The following is a 9,815-nucleotide window of genomic DNA, read 5'->3' on the forward strand; positions in this document are numbered from 1 at the left end:
CGTATGGATATGGTTTAAAAATTGTACTTTTGGACTTTTTGCATCATAATGATTCAATATATCAAGAAAAATCAACACCTTAAATTTGAACGATTACAATGTTTCCATTCGGAACCAATATTGGAAAACATTAAAAACCATTTGCAAGCAGCTGAAAAAGATATTTAAAACATTTCTAAACGTTAAAAAACATTTGAAAAACATTTTTAAACATTTGCCAACATTTCAAAACATGAAAAAACTTTTCAAAAACTTTTCAAAAACATCGATTGTAAGACGTATAGAGGTTTTTTGGTGTTAAAATATTCTTTATGATAATATCTGTCAAATATGCGAAGAAGACGAAAACAATATTGTGATTATTTCGAAAAAATTAATAATATCTTTGAAACAAGCGGCAAATTGCCCTTAGCAATACGCTTCCTTATGGTTATTTTGGNTATTGAGAAACGGGGGCATGTTGAGTGAGACATTTCATCATTGATGCTCTCAATTCCATTGTTTTTGTATTTATTGATTTTAAGTGATGAAATGTTTCGTCAATTATTTGACTTATTAATTTGCATTATGTCTATATATATTATTTTCCATTTAATATTTTTATAAAAATTCTGGACATCACACATGGGTAGCAATCGTGAGAGATTGNTATTTTGGAAATTATTTCCTTCTATCATGTATAATTGATTGTTTATCATTCTATTAAATGAGATTCATTGTCAACTCATTTTGTCAGATCTTCAACTTAATAGAATATTATCATCATTATTCTTATTATTCCTTTCTTCTCCATAACTGATTGTCTTTTTTACGGTTCTCTCTCTCCCTCGGCACTTCGATTAAATGGTAATAGAAATTTTTTATTAATACCTACTTGAATGAATTTGAAACGTTACATTTGAAGAAACCATCAGAAAGCTAACTTGCAGAGAAATTAATGAAAAATATGCAGTAATAATAACAGAAGAAGAAAAACCAACTCATCCCCATAGATCTATCATAGGAAAATTTGAATAAAGTACGAATGGTCTTGCCTGAAGAGGAAAATAAAATTTTGAACTTTAAGAATTTCAAACATGCAGAAACCGTCCCATTTGCCGTTCATGCGGATTTAGAATATTTAATAGAGTCAAAAGAGAATGATCATGATATCCCTCATAGTATCCTATGTGAAATGTGCTTTTGATGATTCATTATCACAAGTAAAAACCCATTGTGGTCCACATTGCATTGAGTGGTTTTCAACAGAGATGAAGCTGCTATCATACAGAGCAGATAAATACTTGAAGACACGCCATTTACAAAAGCATAAGTCTGCATTTTACAAGTTTATATGTAGTTAATTCGAAATTCCTACGCCTGGAATGATCTANTTTTGAACTTTAAGAATTTCAAACATGCAGAAACCGTCCCATTTGCCGTTCATGCGGATTTAGAATATTTAATAGAGTCAAAAGAGAATGATCATGATATCCCTCATAGTATCCTATGTGAAATGTGCTTTTGATGATTCATTATCACAAGTAAAAACCCATTGTGGTCCACATTGCATTGAGTGGTTTTCAACAGAGATGAAGCTGCTATCATACAGAGCAGATAAATACTTGAAGACACGCCATTTACAAAAGCATAAGTCTGCATTTTACAAGTTTATATGTAGTTAATTCGAAATTCCTACGCCTGGAATGATCTAAAGGATCTGATTCTAATTGTTTCACAAAATTTGATTACAGTTCGGTTTCATTTACGTATCAATTTTTCAATATGGATCCTTGGTTGAATTCGCAATTTCCCCACCAACAACTAGGTTCACTAGAGGCTATCATATATACTCTCACAAAAACACTTTCAGGACAATGGAAGTTAATAGTTTTGGGTCAAACTATCCACAACGCTTCGCAATAGTCTAATTCTTTAAATGCAAGAAAAATCACCCCTCTTGGTTAAGGAAATTTGATTCCCGGATAATTCCAATTGTTCGTAGCCTACTATTAATTCGGCAACTATTCAGCGTAATTTTGACACTACGAATTATTGTATTGTATTGAAGGATTGAAAAATACGCCGATTAAGTGAACTATTTCGACCAGAATTATTCCTGCTCCGTCGCTGCTTCAAGACTGATTAATTTTGATTTTTTTGGAGTTTTTATTGATCTTTACGAGCCACTTGACTCGTGGGGGCTCCAACGAGTCAATTTTTAATTGGTAGAAAATGTCATATGATTTTTCCCACTTTTAAATCGTCTTAAGGAAAGTAGTTCACTCGGCTTTTGGGGTTTTTGTTTGATATTGAGAAACGGGGGCATGTTGAGTGAGACATTTCATCATTGATGCTCTCAATTCCATTGTTTTTGTATTTATTGATTTTAAGTGATGAAATGTTTCGTCAATTATTTGACTTATTAATTTGCATTATGTCTATATATATTATTTTCCATTTAATATTTTTATAAAAATTCTGGACATCACACATGGGTAGCAATCGTGAGAGATTGGCGAATTAACTTGATAACGATCATAAAGAAATAACAAGAAAATATCAACCTGATTCTACTAAATTCAATCTGTTGAGTAGAAAGGGGGTATTCTCCTTTGATAATATGTGGACGTCACACATGAAAAAGGATTCTAGTTTCCGAGATATTCACGTTTTTGGCTCAGCAACTGCCTTTTGCACCAATGTTAAATTTGTTTTCCATCTTCTCCAACGACGTCATTTTTGACCCCATGAAGATAAATTTGAGCTCAAAATATGCGAAATGTTCCCAATATTATCAGAGTAAACATAACATTATATCGACAAAGTAGTCCTTTTTAATGTGGACGTCCACATGTGTGACTGATGAGCAGATATCTGATGAAGATGATCAACATGCTCTTAATGTTTGGAGTGAATTTAATATCAAAACATTGAGGGAGTATTCAGATCTCTACCTACAAACTGATCTCTTATTGTTAGTTGGGACTTTTCAAATTTTCTATCGTAATTACCTTTGAATCTTGAATTCGACCACAGAACTCGTTTTTGTGGCATTTTTCGAGTAAAATGAGATGAAATTAAATAAATGACGAGGATTCTGAAAACAACTCATTAAGGTCAACAAGTTTCGTTGGAGTAAAAAATGCGGTTACCATTTGAGAAAAAGCACTTTGTACTTGCAGTGTGCAAGCGTGAGCTTCAAAGCTCAAAATATTAACAACATCGAATGTCCCCTTCGAAACCCTATAATTTTTGTATCAAACATTTTTTTGTTACCCGCCCCCCTTGAGAGACATTTAGCCGCATCTTTTCAGATGGGACACCCTGTATAATGAAATTCAAGTAAGAGTGGGGGAATTACCTCCCGAGGAATTAAGTCCCCCTGCTACTACCACGACCTCCGCTACTGGAGACGGCCGTACGATGCCACCAATTAACGTACAATATATCGAAAATCAGTTCCCTCAAGATACCTCGTAAACGACCGTGGATTCTGGTTCCGCTTCGCAGAAACTGAGAGAGGAATCCCAGTTATCTCAGCTATCTAATCAAGTGACTCAGGAGAGTTAAACTGATCTAAAAGATACATTGCTAAAAGTACCGGCTCCCTCCAAGCTTGTGAAACTTTGGGCTAGCCGGAAGAAAGTCAAAGTTGCAGATCTCGATACCGATAGCGAGACGTACGAAGTTTCGGGAGTAGACGATGATAATCGATCTAGCGTCTCCAGTTGTCAGGGCGATAACGAAACCATTACCCCTGAATTGGTTCCCCTAGGAACTCAATACCGGAAGACAAATGCTACCTCGGGTCCTCGGAATGGACTCGCAACAGATAATCCAAATCAGCTCCGTACAAAATACTTACCAGCAGGTGTGGAACGTGCTACCTCGACAAAACATTCCCACTTCTACTCAAGCAAACATGGGCCCTCCGTTCAGTGCAGCAAACGCTACCTATGGTTCAGTTCCTCCTGATGCTACCTACGGTTCAGCTCCTTAAAATGCTACCTACGGTTCAGTCCTTTATAGGACTACCTATGTGCCTGATGCAGGAATCGGCCTGAATCAGCCACATGCTACCTATGTAAATACAAATCGCAGCCATCATGGCCCTCTATGATCAGAATGAGCTACTTCCTAGGCGAAGAATCCAACAGTTATTTCGTGATTACGAAAGATTCGAGGACGATTATGGTTATAATCCCAATCGCCCGCTCTCTCCCTCAGCTCTCTTAAACATTATGAGGCGTTGGAATATCGAATTCGGTGCACATCTTCATGAAGATGTCGACGACTTCATTAGCCGGAACGATGAACGCGTGAATTTTATTTCCGCGCCCGAGGATCTTGTATTAAAAGCGATCCCATTTTTCCTTCGGGGCCCAGCCTTAGTATGGTATAGAGGACTCGGTGATGTAGGTATTAGCTGGCAGGAAATGCAAGAAAAGCTTCGTACCTATTTCGTTAACGCCGAATACCAAATTCCGCTGCGTAACGGAATCACCGCTCGTACTATGGGAGAGTACGACAAAGTTAGGGACTACTTTGCGTGCATGAAATGTTTGTTCCAGATGACCAGACCTCCATGGCCCGATACCGAACGAGTTCGCTATGCTCACTGGAACTTATTGTTCAGATAGAAGGCTCAAATTCCCGAACTCCCCGCGACCGTAGACCAGCTAGAGCGCAAAGTTACGATGTATGAAAAGATTCTGGAGAGTGAAGGTCGGCGTAGACCACCTCCACGTCCAGAGGAATCATTCTGCCCTAGCTTTACTTACCGTCCCTCTCGAGCTACCTCCAAGCCATCCACCCACCGTGGATGGAACCCCAATAAAACATTTGAAACCTACGCATTGGATAAAGCACCCAGCGATGAAGCTCCCTACTTCGAGCAAGATGACGTTGGTTATAAGGAGGATGAACTCATGGATTTAGCAATGGAATCCCGACGTAAGACATTCGGGCGCAACAACCAGTTACCTTCTCGTCAAGTCACTTCCAGGACTTTCACTCGAAAGTCGCTACCTTCTCAACAGATACCTTCTCAACAAGTAACTCCTCAACAATTACCGTCGCATCAGCTACCTTCTCAGCCGTGGCCCTATCGACAGTTACCTTTGCAACAGTTACCTTCTCAGTAGTTACTTGCTCAACAGTTACCTTCTCAGCAGCTACCTAATCAGGCTAGACAGTTGGGGCAGGCTCCCTCGGATGGTATTATTCCATCCACGTCGCAAGTTCCGGAACCCGTTTAGATCTATCAGGCGGAAGTAAGTAGGCAGGAAGAAGAGGGCGAGACCGACCTCTCCGACCCATTATCCGGACTCCTGGTGGGAGAAATATTTTGCTGGAATTGTGGTAATGTTGGGCACAGACATCAGGATTGCACTGGCCCTCGTCGATATTTCTGCTACAAATATGGCAAGTCCGGAGTTTCCTCGACTAACTGCACATATTGTGCGTCTGCTAACTCTCAGAATCAGGGGGGAAATTCGAAAAACGCTTACTGAGACGTCATTCGTCGGTACAGATGTCTCTTCCGGTGAAAACCCCGCACCAGTAAAGTTACCTCATCAAGCTCCCTCATATTGCGGATTATGTGCTATTGAGAGTTGACAACATTTGAGAGAGAGCTATCTGGAAAATACGCTACCTAGGGCTCTTGAACTCACTCAAACGGGGACAGATCCAGGAGATTTGATAGCTCCTGAACAGCTACTTACGGAAGACATTCTCGTTAATGCTACCCCCGATAGTAAACCGCTCTCTTTTCGCATCGAAATTGAGATATGTGGAAAAACCATACAGGCTTTAGTTGATTCCGGTGCTTCAAGGACCTTCACCTGTCCAGTCGGCATCAAGCTTTTGCACCGGGCTAAGCTAGCTTCGTTACCTGTATCTAGGAAACGTATCATTTGCGCGGCGAGCCAAGTGGAATACGTTGAGTCCTTGACGAAAGTCGACGGAAAATTAGGGGGACGCACGATCACTGCCTTCGCGTACCTCTTTCCGAAGCTAGCTGAAGATTTTATATTAGGTTAAGATTTCCTACTCGCTGCGCGAATCGTCATTGACTTTTTCGATCAAACCTGGTTCTATCGAGATAACCCCAAGAAAAGATTATTATTCGTCCCAGTCGAAATGGCCAATCGAGTAATCATGTGTTGCGGACTCCGCACCCTAGAAGACACCGAAACCGCGCGTCTTCAGGATGTTCTCGATAAGAACATCCCACCGCCTCCAATAGGCGCATTCGGGGTTCCCTCTCTTACGTCGCACCACATTGACGTCGGTGACAGTCCACCTATTGCGCAGAAACCTTATCACGTTACTCCAAAGTTAAGGGACGCCATGTGGATGGAGGTAGATTCCATGTTGGAGACGAATATAATTGAGCCGTCCAAAAGTGACTGGTCCAGCCCCGTCATCATGGTGAAAAAACCGAATGGGAAATATCGCTTTTGCATCGATTTTCGTAGAGTTAATGCAATAAATAAGCGCGATGAGTATCCCATACCGCATATGTCTGGCATACTGGATGAACTGTGACAAGCTCACTATATAACTACCTTAGATTTAAGCCAGGCATATTTCCAGATACCTTTAGACCCCACATCTCGCGAAATCACAGTAACAGCGTATGCCTTTCGGGCTCACTAATGCTCCTGCTACCTTTCAATGGTTGATCGATAAAGTAATCGGGATTTCTATGTATCCAAACGTTTTCGTGTATTTCGATGATATAATTATCGTTACTCGTACCTGTGAGCAGCATCTCGTCTGCCTGGAGAAGGTCCTCCAAAAATTAAAAGAAGCTATCTTAGTCGTGAATTGCGAGAAAAGTCATTTTTGTTGTTCACAAGTACGCTACCTTGATTTCCTCGTAAATAGTGCCGGACTACAGATCGATCCCGAAAAAGTCGATCGTGTATTAAATTATCCCGCGCCAAAGAACTTAAAACAGGTACGTAGATTTCTTGGTATGGCTTCCTGGTATAGGAGGTTCCTAACTTCGGTACCTGCGCTCAACAGCTAACTAAATTATTGAAGAATGATCAGGGATGGGAATGGTCTAGTGGTCAGGAACTTGCCTTCGCTACCTTAAAATCTCACTTGACTTCTGCGCCAGCCTGCCCAGATTTTGATAAGCCGTTTGTCCTTCAGACTAATGCTAGTGGTGTAGGCCTTGGCGCCGTACTCACTCAAGAAATAGATGGCGTAGAAAGGGTAATAGCCTATGCGAGTCGCTCCCTAACCGATGCCGAAAGGAATTACACTGTTACTGAACAAGAATGTCTCGCTGTGATATGGTCCATCAAAAGGTTTCGTTGCTACCTCGAGAGCTATGCCTTTACAGTTATCACCGACCATAGTAGCTTGCGTTGGCTAAATAACTTGAAGAATCCGACCGGTAGACTCGCTAGGTGGGCTCTCGGTTTAATGGAATATGATTATAGTATCATTCATCGTAAGGGGGCACTCTATCATGTCCCCGATGTTCTCTTGAGCTATCTTGAGCTCCAGAGGAACTAGTTAATCCTGAAGAGGAGACTCTTACTACCTTTCGTGAAATTCTAGCTACCTTCAATCAGACGAAAGACAGGTGGTATAAGCGTCGATACTGAGATGTTCAACATGCTCCCTATAATTTCTCTGATTATAAAATTGTTGACGATCAATTATATATTCACCGTCCGAATCGTTTCATCAGGACCGAGTCAGAAGATTTAGATGCGTGGAAACTTGGGCTACCTAACGAGCTACGGAAACAGGTGATGAGAGAAGCTCACGAGTTACCTCAATCTGGTCACTTAGGTATCGATAAGACCTATCGATGAGTTTCTCTCAGATATCATTGGCCGTCCATACTAAATGACATTAAAACCTTTGTCAGTCACTGCGCTCCCTGCCAAAAGTGCAAAGTGGAGCAAGCTGCCCCTGCAGGACTGATGGGTCGAAGGGTCATTGAAAAACCTTGGACCACTATCGCCGCCGATATTATGGGGATAATCACTCCCAGTAAATCAGGTTTTCGCTATATTCTCGTAATCCAGGATCTATTTAGCAAGTGGATTGAAGTTGTTCCCTTCCGCGCGGCCACTGGCAAAAAGATTCGCGGAGTGATTGAACACCAAGTTATTTCTAGATGGGGAAATCTCCGAGTATTGCTCACTGACAATGGTACTGAATTTGTGAACCGTGGCATTCGCGCTCTTGCAGACATGACCGGAATGAAGCACAAGACAACTCAGGCGTACCATCCACAAGCGAATTCCGTCGATCTCGTCAATAGTGTCATCAAAATGATGCTACGCGCGTTCACTGGAGAGAATCAAAAGCAGTGGGAAGCTCACTTACGCGATTTTAGATTCGCTTACAACACTTGCGGTATTTTACTGCTTTCGCTAACTTTAGTCGAGAACCGACTTCAGCTCTCTTTGCGCCGCGAAATTGAAGGCCAAATCGAGATCGTTCCGCGGAATCCAGAAGAATGGATTGAACGTATGACGCGATTAGATTCCTTGCGATGAGTTTTCACTCATGCGTTAACGGAAGCCCAGAATCGGCAAGCTCACTATTACAACCTGCGTCGCCGAGATCAAGAATTTGAAGTCGGAGATGTAGTTTTGCGTAAATTTCACCCGCTATCTAAAGCCACGAAACAATTTTCTGCATCGTTAGCGTAACATTTTGAAGGACCATTCGTTATTTCGAAAAAGGCTTCGCGCCCTCGGTATGAGCTCTCTGACATAATAGGGAACTTCAAAAGGGAAACTTCGATTCAAGACCTCAAGTGATATCGACTTCCTCTCGAAGAACAGTAAGATAAAAAACTTCATTGGCCTAGCGCTACCTGAATAACAGTGCCTGTGAGTCCAAATCCCTCAGCTCCCTTCAGAAAAATGAAGTTTCTATGCTTTTCGGCATGGCGCTACCTACAGGGTGTCCCATAGCATGTGACCAAAGTAAATTGCAAATAACTTGGATACAGTAAAATGTAAATAATTGTTCTTTTTTTATTGTACAAGGAATATTCGGAAAATTACAATACAATTCCTTCCAAGTGTCCGCCATCACTTATACTACAGAACTCTATCCTGCGTTCGAACCTGGTATAGATGCGCTGCTAACACACGATTACTGTAAACGGAAAAATTATTTCAAATACTCCAGCAGTCCTGTGTGGGGCGGCACCATCTTGCATGAAGTAGAAATTCTTGACTAACTGATTTTTTTGTGCCCAAGGAAAGAAGTTCTTCTTCAAGAACTCACAGTAAATATCAGCACTGATTGTCGGACTCTCAATAAATTCAAGGAAAATACCTTTTATTGTGATTGCTGCCCATGCAGTGACTTTTTTCGGGTCTGAGGACTTGGTTTCAATAACGTGAGGTGACTGAATCCCCCAAAAGCAAAAATTTTGTTTATTTACTAAGCCACCCAAGTAGAAACGTGCTTCGTCCGAGAAGAGGATATTCTGTGCCTTCATTTCCTTGGATTCAAGAAAATTGTGATGTTCTTGGCAAAATTGCCCACGGCGAGCCATCGCCTCCTCACTTAAAAATTTATGTACAGAAATTTTGTAGGGATGGAAGTTTAAAAACCATTTCAAGATGCGGTGAAGTGAAGTTTTTGAGACTTTTAAGGTTTGCGAAGCCTTTCGAAGAGAATCATTTGGATATATATTGAAATGTTCTTCAGTTGTGCGGACAACTTGTAAGGATATTTTCCCGGGTTGTTCACCCAGGAAAAATCCAAACTACTTTTCAGCCGTCTCTATCGCTCAATAGTCGGACGCCAGCCGAACCTTCACGGGAGGTTCGACGAAA

Source organism: Diachasma alloeum, unplaced genomic scaffold, assembly GCF_001412515.2.
Source record: "Diachasma alloeum isolate Michigan unplaced genomic scaffold, Dall2.0 Dall_scaffold_00305, whole genome shotgun sequence".
Classification (NCBI taxonomy): Eukaryota; Metazoa; Arthropoda; class Insecta; order Hymenoptera; family Braconidae; genus Diachasma; species Diachasma alloeum.